Genomic DNA, 19,770 nt, shown 5'->3' on the forward strand with positions numbered 1-19,770 from the left:
GTTCACAATAATGTTTGTTTTCCACCCTTTGGTGCCATCTCTACCCAAAATGGGTTCAGTACCATCATTTGAGCTAGCCTAAATTTCTCTCATCCCCCCTCCCTGCCCCCCCCCCCCCGCCTTATTTCCTAATTTGAAATAATCCCAACGTCCAGTTTGAGCATACGCTCAGGCTAGTTTCCACTTGCGTCTCTTGATTTCCCCATCCTCTTCCGCTCCAGGGATAAAGCTCTTCCCTTCCTTCATTTCCTAGTTCAGTCTGTCTCCCCTATCCTAGGTACCATTCATTCTGTCTTGTTTCCTGGCTTTTGGTACTTAACTTGCTGAAGCTTCCTCTTGTCTTCCACACCTCCACATTCCTTCTTATTTATAAACAACTTTGTTCCGTTGACATGGAAATTTATTTTTAGGATACATTGTTTTTAGTGGAGAAGTGCTAGGGGTCACATCTGCTGTCTCCTTTCTCCAGGAATCGGATATGCCTTTGTCTTAATAGGCACAGGTGTCTCTGAGCTTCCCTTTACCGTGCATGTGTGGTTTTCTTGAGTTGTGTGGAGAGGTGAGGACTAGGGTACAAGTATGGACAAATTAATGGGTGGGAGTCGGACAGTGATAGTTCTCTGATTTGACGCTAAGTTGAGAAACTTTGTTTCAGGGTTCCTAGGACAGTCTGCATTTCTGTATGGAAGACTTGGTTACTTATTTGAGGGAGCCGGAGCACTTGGACCCCTTACCTTGTGCCCCGCCCCCTCCCTTTCTTTCTGAAGTCCTGAGTTAAATTAGGCCTTTAACTTTCTGCTTAGTTCTTTGTGGGCGATACCCATGTGCCAGTGCTTGAGGACCGCTAGCTACCTGAAGTTACAGTAAATTGCCAATAAAGGCTCCATGAAGTTAAATTAAATCGCCAATAAATGAAGGCATGTTCATATTCTTTCTTTATTTACTCAAAGGACAGGTGTTTCCCTTTGCCCCCTCCCAGGGTTTAATGTTTGGCGATGAATAGCTGTCCTGTAGTATGAAAGATGATAAGTACATTGGGCTGAGGGAGATTATGGTGAAAGTGGACCTCTGCTGACTGTAGCTTCAAGTATCACACATAGCAAAGTGAATTCTTTCAGGAAGTAGTATCTCGCAGCCAGGCTCGTCAGGAACTCAGTTTGTGGCTGAGGCTCAGAACTACTCCAGATCCTTTGCTGTCCTCCCACCTCCAAAGTGCTGGGGTTACAGGCCTGTGCCCCTACTCCCAGCAAGAAATAGCTTTAAATTTAAAGTTGACATTGATTGAGAGGAAACAAATATCCTGTGGTCTTTTAATTGAATTGTCTTCTTTCTGTTGAACTTAAAGAAGTATCTTTAATTATTAAGTACACGGAAAGATGAAAAGTTGTGCATGTGTGTAATGACATACTTTATTCTAATTTTTTATCTTACCTGAGTTTAAAGAAAATCTGTCAGAGATCAATTTCAGCTGCACCAAAAACTAACTACAAAAGGGAAACATGTCCATTATTGAAAAATTAGAAAAAAAAGTACAAAAAGTGTTCACAATGCATAATTGTTACAAACATTTACATGTATTACAACAAGTCTTTTTTATGTTTGTATAATACATTTTATATATAGATTTATAGCTTGTATTTTGGTTGTGAGACTAGCCTTTAAAGGCTGAGCCATCTCTCCAGCCCTAGATTTGTAACTTTTAAAACATAATGGTAAGCAAAATTTGTGTATCCCTAGGTAAACTGATTTAACTGATAACTTCTTTGGATGTTAGGTTTTTGTTTTTGTTTTAATGCTGTCATCAAGCATTTTCAACATAGAATGTAGACAGTGGTGTGTAAAATTATGTTGGAGAATGAACAGATTTCATGGCTTGTTTTTGTATTACTTTTTTGGTTCCCAAAATAAAACATTCTGATAAGTGACAAGAACTTAGTAAATGTTTATTAAATGTATTATAATGTTGCTATTAAGCATTTACTTCTGGCCATTTATATTTCTTTAGTGATAGTTCCTTTCTGTGACCATATGGTATGACATGGTATGGTTACTAATAAATGCATTTATTATTTAAAATGTGTGATACTAGGGTGTGATATTTACTACCTGTTTCTTTCATGCTGTGTTTCTAGAGAGTTTCTGAAAACTGTAATGCAATTAGAATTGTATTAATTTCTGTTTTCAAGATTTCGCATCCAGTCTTGACTAACTTGTATAATTATAATAATGTACTGGCTAGGGAATATTCTAGGATGGGATCTACTTTATAATGAGGCCCACTGTATTAAAATACATCTTTGTGAGCCCTGCCAGGTTAGATTGCATCATACCTCTGAAAAGTAGTATTCTCACTAAGGTAGGAAGGTGTATGTGCAGAAAGTTTTAGCTGCTGCTATTAATACTTGTTTGAATATATGCAAAGATTTCCTTTGGAGGAGGAAGCTATAAAGCAGCAGTTTGTCTTCAGTGTATCTGTGTTCCTCCCTTTCAGAACCCCTTTCTTTTTCCTGACTTAAAACCTTCCTTTGGGCATCCATTCACCCTTTTATTTAAAAAAAAAAAAAAAATCTTGCATGCCAGGCGAAGTAGTGCACACCTATAATCCCAGCACTCTGGGAGGCAGAGGCAGGTGGATCTCTGAGTTCAAGGCCAGCCTGGTCTACCAAATAAGTCCAGGACAGTCAAGGCTACACAGAGAAACCCTGTCTCAGAACAGAACAAGATCGATATCTCGAATCAGTTGTTTATATACACTGGGAATCTATTTTAAGTCAACTAAAAGGAATGTTGGACTAGATGCTTGAATTATGGAATATCATAAATGTAATTGCAGATTTGACTTATTTGTTTTTGGAAGCCACAGAAATTACAGTATTACAACAGACTGGGGCAATCAGACTTTTCTTGTTTTTCTTTCCTTCATTTTATTGATTGGGCTGAGTAGATCTAATAGCATCTGGAAAGCCATGTTCTTTGAGTAATGGGAACGTCTTCACTGTGCTTTGGTGCTTTCTAACTTGTTACCTACCAAGCCCCACAATGGGACAACTGCTTAGTCGTCTTTCTCCCTTTCTCCCCAATCATAACCTTGCTTTCTCCTTCAGAGCTGAGAAGTACATGTTGTTTCATTGACAACTTAATATTTATTTAAGTGAGTACTTAGTGAACTTCTTGTCATAATCCCCTTCGTTTTAAAAATCTTGGTTGCTCCTATTCCTGGATTCTTATGTCAAATTCCTAGTAAGATAAGCCTCTTTGTCAGCAGCTCTTAATAGATTTTGTCTTCCTTAGAAGTTAAACTGTTTAAAAAAAAAAAAAGTTAAACTGTTTGCAGCCCTTTATTCTTTCTCCTTGCCTGGTTCACCAATGTTGATTCTTTTGTAAAGCCCCAATTATAAATAGTTATAGAACTTGTGAATTCAAAATAAGTGGGCCTGTTTGGGAGCTTTTCTAGTTTTTGAGGTCATGCTGTGCTTTCTTTATCATAGTGCTAGAGATAACTTTGTTAGTATAACAAGACATGCATTCTCATTGGTCCACACTCTACTTCTTTAAATATTTCATGGATGCATTACATTCTGGAAGGCATTTTTTTCTAAATTTTTCAGTCTTTAATAACTTTTCATAATGAGCCAGGAAAGTCAGGAGCAATTCAATAGTCTATACCTAATGTTGACCAGTTATTTCTTTCTCCCCTCTGCTTTCTATGTTTCTCTTGATCTTTTTATTATCATCATTATCATTGTTGTTGTTATGTTTTCCTAGACAGGGTTTCTCTGTATAGTCCTGGCTGCTCTGTAAACCAGGCAGGCCTCAAACTCAGAGATCTGCCTGCCTCTGCCTTCCAAGTGCTAAGATTAAGGCGTGCATCACGACCTCCAGGCGTTCTCTTGATCTTTAAAAAAATAAATATTGTTGTTACTTCCAATATCAAAACTGTTGACTATCTGGTATAAAGAAGTTGATGCCCAGTAGCTTTACATTCCTTCCTGGGCCCTGAGAATGCCCTTATCCAGGATGTAAAAATTGTTCTGAACTCAATTAGCTTTATTTCTTCTGGAAACTCATTAATATAAAATAAAACTTCACGTTTGCTCTTGTTGTGCAACTATAGTTATTGACAGCACTTTTGGGAAGATGTGCATAGCATGATGGTTTTCAAATAACTCCAGCTATCCTGGCTGACCAGTAAGGCCCTGGGATCCTTTGTCTCTGCTTTCCAACACGGGCATATGCTGGGAACCCAAACTCAGGTCCTCATGCTTGACAGCAAGAATTTTACTATTGAGCCTTCTCTCTAGCCCCGGGGTCACTCTAAGGAGTTCTTGATAGTACAGCTTCTGATGATGTAAAAGGAATTTAATATTCATTAAAAATACTCTATTTTCAAGCTGTGCGGTGGTGGCGCACGCCTTTAATCCCAGCACTCGGGAGGCAGAGGCAGGCGGATCGCCATGAGTTCGGCCAGCCTAGTCTACAAAGTGAGTCCAGGACAGTCAAGGCTAACACAGAGAGACCCTGTCTCAGGGGTCAAAACTGCCTAAGTAGGAGATGGGTTGTGTTTGAGTTGCGGCAGGCTTGAAATTATCCACCGTCATCCACCACCATTCGCCGCCATGCCATGTGATCCGAGGACAGAGGAAAGCCGCAGGTTCTGTGTTGCGCGCGCATGTGAAACGCAGTAAGGGCGCCGCGCATGCGTATTATGGACTTCACGGAGCAGCCGCACGGCTATATTAATGGGCATCGTAAAGGGCTTCGTTAATGATCCTGGGAGTGGGGCTCCCCTTGCAAAAGTGGTCTTTCGTGACCCCTAGATTTAAGAAGCGGGCGGAGCTGTTTATTGCCGCAGAGGGAATCCACCCTGGACAGTTTGTGTACTGCGGCAAGAAGGCCCAGCTGAGTGAGTATCGGCAATGTTTTGCCCACGGGCACCATGTCTGAAGGTGGTACTATCATGTGCTGTCTGGAGGAGAAGCCTGGGGACAGGGGCAAGCTGGCACAAGCCTCCCGGAACTCTGCCACGTCATCTCCCACAACCCGGAAACCAAGAAGACCCGAGTGAAGCTGCCTTCAGGGTCCAAGAAGGTCATTTCCTCGGTCAACAGAGCTGTTGTCGGCATTGTGGCCGGTGGAGGCAGGATTGACAAGCCTGTCTTGAAGGCTGGTTCGGGCTACCACAAGTACAAGGCAAAGAGGAACTGCTGGCCACGTGTACGGGGTGTGGCCATGAATCCTGTGGAACATCCCTTTGGAGGGAATAAGTACCAGCACATTGGCAAATCCTCCGCTATCAGAACACAACTTTTGTAACTTTTTGGTGGTGTTAAAAGTACTGTTTTGCTGGGTGCATACCTTTAATCTCAGCCCTCATGAGGCAGGGGCAGGCAAGTCTCTGAGTTGGAGGCCATCCTGGTATACACAGCAAGTTCCAGGACAGACAGGGCTACATAGAGTGACTCTGTCTCAAGCAAAACAAAAGTACTATTTTACTTTTAAATAACTAAATGAAGTGGTTTTGGCCTTTGTTTGTTTGTGGGGTGGGGGGCCACGCGGGGGATTTTGGCATGTCAAGTGAGTAACTTGCAATGAGCTGTACCCACACCTCATCCCCTCAGCACACTGCTCTACTTCCAGAGACCATCAGACAGGGAAAGAGTACAATTCAGAGAACCCAGCCGTCCATTTCTCTCAGTGTTTACATGATTGCCTAGGTTTCAACCATAGATTCTTCCTACACAGGCTTTTCATATTAGCAGAAAGTTACACAACTACAAATAAGTTACTTTATATTAATACATAATTCATTGGCTGCTGGCATCTCTTGATCTTCCCCCACGCCTCCTTATGTTGCACACTGAACTTCTGTTAGCCCAAATGTGTTACGTGGCTTAGAGGACTGGATGAAAATAGAGTGAGGTGATGATGGATATGTAAAAACAGTTACAAAATTATAATACTATTTAAGACTTTTCTTTCAGAAATCTTAGTTGTATATGTTGTTGTTGGGTTTGTTTTTGTTTTTGTTTTTGTTTTTTTAAGAAATCCAGTGACAGATTTAACATAGCCTGTAGCTATGAAAATTTGAGCGTCCTTATGATTGGCTACATTCTGTTAATGTCTTGAAACTACCTTTGAATAGGAGAAACATGAAGAGGCAACATATTGATTTATTTGATAAACGATTCAAAGATAAGAGGATTATTGTGCTAGTATCAGGACTATCTTAAATTTGTATGAGGAAGTGATAAGTATGACTTTGCTTAGGCATTCTTTTTTATAATTTATTTTTTATTTAATGTTCACTGGTGGTTTGCCTGCAAGTATGTCTGTGTGAGGGTGTCAGAAGGCTTAGAATTGGATTTACAGACAGGTGTGAGCTGCCACGTGGGTGCTAGGAATTGAACCTGTATCCTCTAGGAGAGCAGTCAATGCTCTTAACCACTGAGCCATGTCTCCAGCCCCTGCTTAGGTCTTGTCTTGTCTTTTCCTTGTTTGTTGTTTTTTTTAGCCAAAGGACATACTTTATTAGCTCCTGAACAGTTTTGGTTCCACGTAGTCGCCCATTGCGGCAAGCAGCAATGAGACCCACTTTACGCCCAGCCGCTGGGCATAGTCTCTTCGGATAGCGGAGGATTTGCCAATGTGCTGGTGCTTACTCCCTCCAAAGGGATGTTCCACAGGATTCATGGCCACACCCCGTACACATGGCCAGCAGTTCCTCTTTGCCTTGTACTTGTGGTAGCCCGAACCAGCCTTCAAGACAGGCTTGTCAATCCTGCCTCCACCGGCCACAATGCCGACAACAGCTCTGTTGACCGAGGAAATGACCTTCTTGGACCCTGAAGGCAGCTTCACTCGGGTCTTCTTGGTTTCCGGGTTGTGGGAGATGACGTGGCAGAGTTCCGGGAGGCTTGTGCCAGCTTGCCCCTGTCCCCAGGCTTCTCCTCCAGACAGCACATGATAGTACCACCTTCAGACATGGTGCCCGTGGGCAAAACATTGCCGATACTCACTCAGCTGGGCCTTCTTGCCGCAGTACACAAACTGTCCAGGGTGGATTCCCTCTGCGGCAATAAACAGCTCCGCCCGCTTCTTAAATCTAGGGGTCACGAAAGACCACTTTTGCAAGGGGAGCCCCACTCCCAGGATCATTAACGAAGCCCTTTACGATGCCCATTAATATAGCCGTGCGGCTGCTCCGTGAAGTCCATAATACGCATGCGCGGCGCCCTTACTGCGTTTCACATGCGCGCGCAACACAGAACCTGCGGCTTTCCTCTGTCCTCGGATCACATGGCATGGCGGCGAATGGTGGTGGATGACGGTGGATAATTTCAAGCCTGCCGCAACTCAAACACAACCCATCTCCTACTTAGGCAGTTTTGACCCCTGAGACAGGGTCTCTCTGTGTTAGCCTTGACTGTCCTGGACTCACTTTGTAGACTAGGCTGGCCGAACTCATGGCGATCCGCCTGCCTCTGCCTCCCGAGTGCTGGGATTAAAGGCGTGCGCCACCACGCCCTGCCTGCTTAGGCATTTTTAAAGCTATAGTCACTCACTATTAGCTTTCTTGGCACCTAACACTACAGTGCTGGCTTCTGCATTGAGTTATTTCATAGAAAAATAGTTATTCATATATTCAGTAAATATTTGAGTACCTACAAAATGCCAGGTAGTGATTTATAAGTTTAGGAATATAAAAAAGTCTGTAGCCTGCTTTCCAGTAGAGAAGTACCTGCTCGGATTTGTGGGGGAACAAAAAACCATAAGTAGACAAAAAAGAAATTGTAGGCTGGTTGTGGTCGCACACACCTGCAATTAATCCTGATGCTCAGGAGGTGGAAGTAAAAGGATCAGGAGTTCAAGGCTATCTTTGGCAACTTTAGGCAGTTTGAGACCAGCTGGTAGTACATGAGACCACATGTCACAAAAAGAAGAAAAAGAAAAAAATAAAACAAAACAAACCCATCCAAAAACCAAATTATTTCTTTATAGGCTACGCGTGGTGGTGCACACCTTTAATCGCAGTACTCGGGAGGCAGAGGCAGGCGGATCGCTGTGAGTTCAAGGACAGCCTGGTCTACAAATCGAATCCAGGACAGCCAAGGCTAATACAGAGAGACCCTGTCTCGAAAAACCAAAAAAAAAAAATTTTTTTTTTTTTAGATTTATGTGTATGGGTGTTTTGCCTACATGTATGTCTGTGTACCTGCTTGGTGGTAACAGGGCTCAGCAGATGTGTTGAATCCCCTGGGACCAGAGTTAGGGATGGTTCTGAGCCACCCTGTCAGTGGTGGGAACCAAACCTGTGTCTCTGCAAGAGTAACAAAAACTTAACAGCTGAGCTAACACTCCAGATCTTCTTTTTAAATTGCTTTAGATAGAGCGTCACTATGTAATTAAGGCTGTCTTAGAACTTGTGCTTTGTAACCCAAGCTGTCCTTGAACTTAAGATAGTCCTGCCTCAGCCTCTTGAGTGCTGGGACTAAAGGCATGTGCACCATCAGGCCTGGTTTCCCAAAGGAAATTATATAGTGTGTTTGAAGATAATAAGTACTGTCGACAATTTTGAGGAAAGCAGAGTAGGCCTGGCGGAGGTAGGCTGAAACTTAAAACAGGGAGAACAAAGTAGACCTCAGTTGTAAAAGGTGGCGTTTGAGCAAAGTCTTCAAGAGGTCAGGAGACTGTAGTGAGAATGCATTCCTTGTCGAGCTAACTAAGACTTGTATGAGGAATGCACCTTGCTTATTTAAGACGTAGCAAGAGGCCAGAGTTGCTGGAGTAACTCAGAAGAATTGAAAGTCAGCAAGAGACGAAATTCCAGAGGGCTTGGGGCATGGCCAAAGGTTGTAAAGGAGTTTCAAGGGAAAGGACAAGCCCTGTTAGGATGTCAGTAGCCAGAGCTGAATGCCTGACCTCACAGGCTTGTGTGTGTTTTCTTGTTCATGTGTGTATGCACATATGTATGTATGTACATGTGTTCATATATGCATATGGAAGCCAGATGTTGGTGTCAGCTGTCTTCATTAATTTCTGTCTTCCTTATTTTTTGAGAGACGATTCCTTAGTGAACCTGGAACTTACTTACTCGGCTAGACAGCAAGCTTCAGAAACCCTCCTGTTTGTCTGTTGTTGGGAGCAGCATGCCCAGCCTTTGACGTGGCTGGTGGCAATCTGAACTTAGGTTTTCATGCTTGCATGGCAAGTTCTTTACCAACTAAGCCATCTCCGCAGTCCTCACATCTTCATAGGAACGGTGGTTACAGTGCAGAGAGTAGGCTCTAAGGGACAAGGCAGCAGCAAGAGAGCCAAAGGGGGCAGAGTAGGAGCAAGAGAGCAGAGAGGGGCTCAGGTTTGCGATGGCTTGAAAGTAGATCTAATCTGATGTGTTTTACCCAAGCCCAACAGCAGGCTTATGGTTTAACTCAAGGCTCTGTACATTCTAGGAGGTATTGTACTGAGCCCTGTTCTAAGCCCTTGGATTTGTTGTGAGGTGCTGAAGAAAAAGAGATGTCAAAAGGAAAAAGGCACACATCAGGAATTAATTTTAGGAGATGCTGTGAGAGGCAGAAAGCAAATGCTGTTTAAGATTTTGAATAAGTAATTAGATTTGGTTTATTTATTTATTTTATGTGCACTGGTGTTTTGACTGCATGTATGTCTGTGGGTGTCGAATCCTAGAGTTACAGACATTTGTGAGCTGCCATATGGGTCCTAGGAATTGAATCCGGGTCCTCTGGAAGAACAGTCAGTGGTTTTAACTGCTGAGCCAAGTAATTGGATTTGTGACCCTGGAGGTTGAAATGAGGCCCTGGGTCAAACACTGTTTCTGACAGCCGTGTTTTATTTTTTCTTTTTCATACACATAAGGTAGCATTTCGACTTTGTAGTCAGGTAGATAGGATCAAAGGATTGCGTTCCAGCTGGTAGAGTCTAAGCGCAATGCTGTGTGCTAGTTCTAGATCTGGCACATGTAAATATCTTCCTTTCTAGCTGGGCGCTGAATCAGGTTTAGTGTGTAAGTAGGAAGATGGGCAGAGGCCGGTGGATCTCTGTGAGTTAGAGACCAGCCTGGTCTATGAGGTGAGTTCAGGACAGCTGAGGCTACACAGAGAAACTCTGTCTCGAAAAACAAAAACAAAAAAACCCCAGAATTATAAATCAAATAACCCTCTTTACATTATAAATTACTGTCTCAAGTATTTTGTTATCACAAAATGGATTAAGAGAGCGAGAAGTGGATCATAACAAGCGAGGGAAATAGAATCAAGAAATTACATTTTTAATTTTAATTAATTTATTTTTTTGGTCTTGTTCATCCTGGAAATTGCTGTTTGACCACTAGGCTGGCCCTAAATTCAAAGAGATCTGCCTGCCTCTGCTTCCCAAATGCTGGGATTAAAGGACTATGCACAGCCTAGGTAATTTAATTTTTTAACGGTTTTTGAGACAGAATTGTTATATAGTTCAAATTGACTTCAGATTCAAAGTCTCCTTCCTTATTGTCTTAGGTATTAGAATTGTAGGCATGTGTTACCATATTAGCCCCAAGGAAAAAAAATTTTGATGATGGGAAACATAAAGTCTTAAGATAATAGAAATAAAACATTAGAGCAAAACACACATGATTTCAGGAAAGATAAGAATTGTTGAAGCAGTGTTTCTATAAAGGCAAAAGGAAAACAGGTTTAGTGTGTAAATAGAAAGGATGGCTTTTAATACTATACTTTATGATAAAATAATGCCACGGAGCATGTGACAATAAATGCTGCTGTGCAGTGGCTGGGGCAGGTGAAATCTGCTCGTGGTCTGTTTGTTTTGTTTCAGGATTTTTACTGTCTAGTATAGTAAAAAGTTTCATCCCAGAGCAGGATAATGATGTTTCAGGAGAGAAGTGGATGTACTAAAATGCAGCACCGTACAGCAGAGAATGGGTTGGAGACGGGCAGTGAAGTTGATGGGCAGTGTTACCTTGTGAGGAGCTGGGACGTCACGGTGGGTTTCTAGCTTTTGGTGTCACATCCGCACAGTTAAATGTAACTTGACAAGGCAGTTTAAACACTTGGTATGAGTCACCTTTACTTTGACTCAAACAGTTATTGGGAACTAGAACATGCATTATTGCTGCCTAAGTGTCCATAGCCCTCCTGCCTTGGATTTAAGCTAAACTTTGAGAGACTTGGGGACTGATTTTTCTTTTTAAGAAAAGGCATGGTGGTGTATGCCTTTAATCCCAGCATTTAGGGGGCAGATGCAGATGGATGTCTTTAAGTTCAAGGCCAGCCTGGTCTACTAGAGAAAAAGAAAAGGAAATCCTGTATTTTGTTTATGTAGAATGGCATCCTCATTGACTGCAGTTTGACTTTTATGCTGTGCAGTGAAGCGGTTCTACTCTGTACTTTGTTGGGGTGGGGGATGGACATGGTTTTGGAGACGGGGTTTCTCTGTGTAGCCCTGGCTGTCCTGGACTCAGAGATCTGCCCGCCTCTGCCTCCCTGAGTGCTGGGATTAAAGGCAAGCACCTCTACGCCCTGCTTATTCTATATTTTTTTTTAACACTTAAAATTTTACTTATTTTTGTTTACACTTTCCTTATTGCCTGCAATACAAATCCTCTCCTCCCCCTTCTCTGCCCTCCAAACCAGTTGCTTCACTGACCATTTATTGTAGGGAGTGTCCTTAATTTCTTTCTAAGGCTCAGTTAGGTGCCTTTGCTTTGTGCTTTGATAACATCCTGTATCATTTTATTCACCGTATTGCAAGGCTTTCTTGTTATTATCAGCTACCTCTAGACTAGCACTTGTCAGCCGCAGACTTTCTATGATGTTCAAAATGTTCTTTGTTGCCCAGTAGTAGGCTGTTGTTCATTCAGTGTGCCTGGCAGCACTGAGGTACTGAATCTATTTAATTTTCAGATTAAACTGTCTCATGCAATGAGTAGCTAGCTGCCCATGAGTGCTGTGTTGGGCCATTTTATTTCATTGAAGTTTTATTTTTTTAGATTTTTCAGCTGTGTGGCTATCGAGGTCAGAGGATAACCGGATGGAGTTGATTCCTTACACCTCTATGTGAATTCCAGGGGTCTAACTCAGGACACCAGCTAGGCTTGTGCCCCGAGTATTTAAATGACACCATCTCAGTGCTCTGAACCGAAAGCTACCACTGATCTGGGAGATGCTAGTTTTCTTCTCCAGAGTTCTGTCTTTAGTTCGTTTTCAGAATGATGTTGACTTATGCAGCCCTACTTTCTTCTGGTTGGAGTTTTCTGCTCCTTTAAAGCTGAAAACTTGGTGTTGTAAGGGTTCAGACTTTTATTAAGCGTTCTTTACCTCGAAGGCTGGTGTATGACATATATACCTGTAATTTTAGCAACATGAGAAGAATTAGACAGGAGAATCTTAAATTTTGTACCAATCTAGGATGTATACAAAGTAATTTTCATACCAGCCTAGGATATCCCAACAACTCTCTAAAAACACTCTTGGGTTGATAAAATAGCTCAGTCCGTTGAGGAACTGAGTTTGGTTCCCCAGAAAAACACACACACACACACACACACACACACACATTTATATTCTCATTCTCTCTCTCTCTCTCTCTCTCTCTCTCTCTCTCTCTCTCTCTCTCTCTCTGTGTGTGTGTGTGTGTGTGTGTGTGTGTGTGTGTGTGTCTGTCTGTCTGTCTGTCTGTCTGTCTGTCTGTCTGTCTGTCTCAGAGGGCAGGAAAAGGTGTGAATGATGGCTGAGGAATGACACTTGAGTTTGGCCTATGCTCACATACAAAAGAGTTCTTTCCACTTTAGAAAATTGCAGAATTGATGACAGCACCACTGCCCAGTATTTGAAACTGAAATGTTTTCCATATGAGCGTCAACAACCAAAGTAACTCTATATAGGTACAAGCAGCTCTCATTCATTGTAGTTACCTCTAGATTTTGACATATTTTCTTACAGAGTTACCTTTCCTGTCATTAATAATAGAGTTAGCGTTAGTAGATATTAGTAGCTTTTAAAATTGCATCTAGCTTAATTGTCTTTGAAATAGGATTTACAGGGAAGAAATTGATTTCTGTTTTTATAATGGTGGACTGGGTTTTGTTTGTTTTAAAACCTGTCTCATGCAGCCCCAAGCTGTCCTCTAACTCACTGTTTAGCTCTATAGCTTAAATTCTTTCTCCTGAGTGCTGAGATTACAAGCACATAGTACCACCTAGGTAGGAATGTTATTTTAAAAGGCACCAGATCACATTATAGGTGGTTATGAGCCATCATGTAGTTAGTGGGAATTGAACTCAGGACCTTTGGAAGAGCAGCCAGTGGTCTTAACCTTTAGAGCAGTTTTTATTGTTGTTTTGGTGTGTGTGTGTATGTGTGTGTGCGCATGCGCGCGCGCTCCCGTGCTCAATGTTTGGTCTGAGTGGTCCAGTGACCCAAAAGCTATTTATCATAGTTCCTGGTTTCAAAGATAGTATTCCCCAAGATTTGGTAGAAAAGGCAAATCACCTGTGCAGAAAGGCCCACCCTTGTCAGGGAATGATTCTTATACTTTTTCTTTTAAATTTTACTTAGTTGTTTTTAATTTTATGTATATGTTTGTGGATGTTATATATGTGGGGTTTGTGTGTGTGTGTGTGTGTGTGTGTGTGTGTGTGTGTGTGTGTATGCATGCGTGGGCTTACATAGGCCAGAAGCCTGTATCAGATCCCCTAGAACTGAAGTTACAGGCAATGACCTTCTCCTACCTATGTGGGTAATTGTGAACTAAGCTGGGATCCTTTGTAAGAGTAGCAAGTGAATAAACTAGTACATTGTCACATATAACCAAGAATAGTTGTTTTTTAAAACGGTAAAATTGCATGTAAAAAAACACATCTTTGTGTCAAAAAAGTCTTATTGCAGTATATTTTAAGATTTATGTAATTTTCCTTGAATACACACACACACACACACACACACACACATATCACAAAAGACTTTTTGGTTTTTAAACAAGACACTGTTCACTATAGCCCTGGTATCCTGGACTTGCTGTGTAGACCAGACTGACTTTGAACTCAGAGATTCCCCACCTGCCTCTGCCTCCCAAGTGCTGGGGTTAAAACTGTGCATGCCCACAACTGGCTCCCTCAGAGTAAACTGTAAAAACAAAGCACTAATAACTAAGCCTGAATTCAAATACCAGGGCATACAGCAGGTACCAAATACATTTACAACAGCTGCTGATTTATTTTTTTAAATGAAGATTAAACTATAAAAATGACTTCATAGATTTAGAAAAAATAGAAATTCTGGAGATGAAAACTCTTGTGTATCAAATACATGAACAGTTTACCAGATTATTCTTAGTTGGAAAAATAATTGGTTGACTAGAAGATAAAGCTGAAAAACTGTATCAAATACAACCTACAGTCAGAAAGATGGAAAATACTCGAAGAGAGCATAGAAGACAGGAAGATTGGGGGCTGGGAGTATAACATATTCAGTCAGTGCTCCAGCGTCAAATATTGCAAGGTTAATAGTCAATGAGAGGTTTCTAAGAAATTTTTCTAGATCTAATAAGAACCAGCTGATAGATGTAAGAAGTGCACTGAATTTTTAACAGGATAAGAAAATCCAAGCCAGGTGTTGTGGCACACGCCATGCCTGTAATCCCCTCATGTGAGAGGCAGAGGCAGATGGATCTCTGGGAGCTCTAGGCCAGCCTAGTCTACAAAGTGAGTCGGTAGGTAGGTAGGTAGGTAGGTAGGTAGGTAGATAGATAGATAGATAGGCAGGCAGGCAGGCAGGCAGGCAGACAAAGTCTATGTGCAGACAGAACTAGTGAAACAACCAAGAGGAAGCCTAAAAGCAATCAAAGAGAAGAAAGTTGTCCTTCAAAGAAGCAACTTAGGGGCCAGTGCCATGGCTTAGCCAGTAAAGGCACTTGGTACCAAGCTTGAATTTGGTGGAAGAAGAGAACCAGATCTTCATTTTGTCCTCTAACCTCCACATACATGCCATGGTTGCACTTGTCTCCTTCTCTAAACATGCAATAAATAAATATAATGAAAAAAATTAAAACACAGCAACAATGGACAAGCAATTGCTAGTGTAGAATTGGCAGATTCTAGCAGCACAAATAAAAGTGTAGTTTAGCAAATTGTCAGCCTTTTGAAAATAAATTATGAAGTACATAATTAAAGTAAAAAGTCTGAGGTGCAAGGTGGAGTGAAGAGCAAAGAGAATGGCAAAGAGAGGAGCATGCACTGAAATAAGTGTTATTTAGTACTAGGATCCCCTTAATGGAGACATATGAAGCTAGTGTCCCAAGACCTTTATTTGGGAGAGAGATACCAGCTTATCCAGTGTGACTACTTCTAACCAAAGTTACACTATCCTTTTGTAGGATAAGCAAAATGATACATTAAAATACAAACAAATGGCTGGAGTGGTAGATGGCTCAGAGGTTAAGAGCATTAGCGCTGGCTGCTCTTCCAAAACTGTTGACTTGAGTTCAATTCCCAGCAACCACATGGAGCTCACAGCCATCTATAGTGAGATTTGGTGCCCTCTTCTGGCTTGCAGGTGTACATGCAGGCAGAACGCTATACCTAATAAATACATTTAAGCAAACAAATGTCAGATTTGTAAAGGTGGCAAAGTACTTACCTAGCATTGGTGTGGTCCTGGGCCCAGGCTTGGCACCAGACAAGAATGGGAGGAACGAGCACAGTGTAGGAGATGAAGATCACAAGTGCCTAGGGGAGAGGAAGGTTTGGGAGTTTCTACACAATGGAAGATCAGAGTTGAAGTGAGTCTCAATTTTTTGGTTTTGTTTTTTCCATAGTATCTGTATCAAGTGAGTTATCTTTAGTAGTAAGATAGAATATTTGTGCTGTTGATAAAGATAACTCCAAATATGGAACACAAAAATACTTTCTTTAATTTATTTTCTAGTTCTGCTATCCTAATTTAGTCTTCTGGAATACCACCGAACATTTATTTTCTTCTGATCTCATATTTCTGTCCTCTCAAGATACACATACAAATCTTCAGATACTCCTGGACACTGCTTACTTATAGTTTGCCTTCATGTGTGTATGTATCCAGGTCACCTCAACTCCAAACTAAAAATACCTCTGTTTGACTTTGCTCCTGTCTTTTTCTTTTCTTTTTTTAATAACCATGAAAATGGAACTGAAGATGTCCCACATGCCAGGCAGGGCCTCTGTTTCTGCTTTGATAGCTGTTTCTAATTACTTACTATCTGCATGTAGTAAGCACCCACTCAAACTGAACTTCTTGAGGGTCTCTGCATTTCTAACCACTTTGGTTTGGGGGGTTGTTTGGTTTTTTGTTTTTGTTTTTGTTTTTGTTTTTCGAGACAGGGTTTCTTTGTGTAGCCTTGGCTGTCCTGGACTCACTTTGTAGACCAGGCTGGCCTCGAACTCACAGGGATCCACCTGCCTCTGCCTCCCAAGTGCTGGGATTACAGGCATGTGCCGCCCCCCCTTGGCTACCTCTTTGTTCGTTTAACTATCAGGCTATTTATGTGCTGTAGCAGATGTCTGCCTGCATTTTCTGTTACCTCTTGGTCCCAGTTATCTGAGTGTTTCACTGACATCACAAAGTCAGCAAGTCAGTCTTATCCTGAGTCAGTGGCCTTTGCCTTTAAGTTGAACCTCCCTTTGTCCTGGCCAACTCTTCATTTACTAGAATGTATGCTGATACTCCATAGTAGTGTCTGTTCTGTGTCCCTGATTTCTTTATATAGTAAGCATCCAGGTCCTTTGACTTGGCGTCTGCCATACTGTTTCTGTTTATTCATCTTGATCACTCTAGTTTAAGCCCTGATTATTTCTCTCTAAGACCCTTTTATTTTTGTTCTGCCCATAGTTTACTTCTATTTTTGATGCATTATACCTACTCTCTGATAAGTCTTAAGCTTTGGCTATTACAGCTTAAGATATTTAGTAACATAGTAACACCTTGTTGCTTACAAATTAAATAAAATTGATTCACCTTCACCCTTGATCTAATAATCGCAGTCCTGTCTCCTTTGTTCTTCTTCCTGTATTTTATTCTGGGACAAACCTGTAATAACTTTAGGGTTCTGAACATACTGAACTCTCCTGTGATTTACTTACTTTGTCACTTTTTTGATTGTTTTGTTTGAGACAGAGTTTGGACCGCCCTGGCTGTCACTCTAGATCAAGCTGGCCTCAGACTCCTCAAATACCCACCTGCCTCTGCCTCCCAAGTTCATGGACCATCACTGCCCAGCATGTTGCACGCTGCTCAGAGCCATCTGACCTTGTGGAGAGAGGGAGTAGGATCTAAAGGGTCTTATGGACATAGGGTTTTAAAGTGTGGCCTGTAGGATGTCTGAGAAGTTATAAAAAGAAAAGGGAAGATAAATATAAAAGGACACCTAATGAGCAGGAAAAGGTTACAGATAGATTTTATATGCTTATATAGGAACCAGTGGTTGAAACTGCTCCATAGTAGATTAGTTGGGAAAGGATACTGGCTTGCTGCGACAGTTGCTTACTCTAAGGAGATGCTCAGCAGGTAAGGGCATTTTTGGATACCACAAAGTGACAAGAAGGAACCAATTTATGGGAGTTGTCTTCTGATTTCCTCACAAAGTAAACAATCAATCAATTTCAGAACTTCTTGCCCATTCCTAAACTTAAAATTTAGCTTCTAGCAGATTAAAATAAATAAAAAGGCAAAGCTGAAAGAAAATCTTTTACAAAATTAACAGCATTGGGGACTGAAGAGAAGGTTCAGCAGCTAAGAACACTGATTGCCTTTCCAAAGAACCTGGGTTCAATTCCAGGCACCCCAATTGCAATTCACAACCCTCTGTAATTTCAATCCCCGAGAATTAAATTTCTTCCTCTGGCACCAGCTATGCGCACGACACACAGACATTCATGCAGACAAAACGCCTATGTATGAAGTCAAATAATAATTTTATTTTTAAATAAGAGCTTAATTTTATGAGCTCAAGACATTTCTTTTGGTTTGTGGTGCCAGCAATCAAACCCTAGGGCCTTAAGTATGTGCTCTACTGTTGAGGCATGCGTCCAGCCCTGACAAGAACTGGTATATGTGACTACATTAAAAACAGGGCCAGCAAGATGGTTCATCACTAAAGGTGCTTGCTGAGTTTGATCCCTGGAACCCATGTTAAGGTGGAAGGAAAGGTGGAAGATTCCAGAGTTGTCTTCCGACCTCCACATGTGCATTGCAGTACATGTGTCCATGCACACACCAAAAGAAAGAAAGGGGCAATAGAGACTTGTGTTTATTAATACCTTATTAAGGGGCCTGGGAGGTGGTTTGGTGGATAAAGTACTTGCCTTCTGTAGTGGGTTGAGTAGGACTGGCCCCATAGACTCATGTGTTTGAACGCTTGGCCTGTGGGGAGTGACCCTATTAGAAATTGTGGCCTTGGTGGAGGAAGTGTGTCACTGTGGAGGTGGCTTTAAGGTCTGATATGCTCAAACTAGGCCTGGTATGGCACGTAGTCTCCTGCTGCATGTGGATCAAGATGTAGAGCGCTCAGCTCCTTCTCCAGCACCGTGTCTGCCTGTGTGTGCTGCCTTCATGATAATGGACTAACCCTCTGAACCTGGAAGCTGCTAGCACCAATTAGATACTCACCTTTATAAGCGTCTCCTTGGTCATGGTGTTCCTTCAGGCAATAGAAACCCTTTTGGGAGGGGGTTAGGTTTGGAGTTTTTCAAGACAGGATTTCTCTCTGTGTAGCTTTGCCTGTCCTGGTAGTTGCTCAGTAGACCAGTCTGACCTCAAACTCAGAGATCTGCCTGCCTCTGAGTGCTGGGATTAAAGGTCTGCACTTCTATCCCTTGGCTTTTTTTTTTTTAATATAATGTGCATTGGTGTTTTGCTTGCATATATGACTATGTGAAAGCATTGGATCCCCTTGGAATTGGAGTTACAGGCAGTTGTTAGCTGCTGTGTGGATACTGCGGGTGCTGGGAATTGAACCAGCTAATTCTCTGAACTACTGAGCCATCTCTCCAGCCCCGCAATAGAAACTCTTAACTAAGACGCGTGCAAGCGTGAGGACCAGAGTTGAGATCCCATCATCCACATAAATGCCTAATGGGCATGGCCGTTTGCCTGTAATTCCAGCTTTTGTAGGGTTGGCATGGAATCTCCAGAACAAGCTGTCAAGCTACATGAGCAATGTTGGTGAGCTCAGAGTTCAACTGAGGAAGAACCCTGAGGTTAACCTCAGGCCTCTATGTACACATACTCCCACATGCATGTGAACAGGCATATATACAGGCTCACACACCACACATATAACCTGCAGATACAACACTCCCCCTTTATCAAGAGACTAAAAGGTAAGTACAAGATAAGTGAAGATATTTGCAACCCACCTATATTAGTTAATAAGTGTGTTTCCAAAACATAATACAAAATAGGAAAGAGGTTACAGTTTCTGTGGGGTAGGAATCATCAGCTTAGCTGGCATAGTTCGGCTCTAGAATCTCACAAAACTGGAATTACCAAGGATGTAGTCATGTCAAGCCATGACAGTCTTCTCCCATGTTTCCTCATACGGATATAGCAGGCCTCAGAAGATCCATATTTACCCATATGGGCCTGTTCATGGCATGACAGCTGACTTTTCAGAAGAGAGTGAAAATGATTACCTGAAATGAAAAACCTTGTCTTTTTATGGTTTAATCTTGGACATGATAGGCTGTTGGTTCTGCTGTATTCTGTTAGAAACAGGTTAATAACT

General features: G+C 41.9%; 1 protein-coding gene and 2 pseudogenes across 5 annotated transcripts in view; 2 read left to right on the top strand and 1 right to left on the bottom strand.

The window, feature by feature from the left end:
* BRAF (B-Raf proto-oncogene, serine/threonine kinase) overlaps positions 1 to 19,770 on the top strand; it is a 109,743-nt gene that overhangs the window by 1,826 nt on the left and 88,147 nt on the right. The window lies entirely within an intron of this gene.
* LOC311599054 (large ribosomal subunit protein uL2-like) lies at positions 580 to 6,533 on the top strand (annotated as a pseudogene). Its single transcript has 2 exons — positions 580 to 595; positions 4,577 to 6,533. The product of its transcript is annotated as a large ribosomal subunit protein uL2-like (transcript).
* On the bottom strand, positions 6,129 to 18,677 carry LOC311599055 (large ribosomal subunit protein uL2-like; annotated as a pseudogene). Its single transcript has 5 exons — positions 18,654 to 18,677; positions 15,651 to 15,739; positions 8,310 to 8,317; positions 6,525 to 7,343; positions 6,129 to 6,132 (listed from the first exon to the last, which is right to left on the bottom strand). The product of its transcript is annotated as a large ribosomal subunit protein uL2-like (transcript).

This window comes from Acomys minous, assembly GCF_964271855.1.
Source record: "Acomys minous genome assembly, chromosome: 6".
Lineage (NCBI taxonomy): Eukaryota > Metazoa > Chordata > Mammalia > Rodentia > Muridae > Acomys > Acomys minous.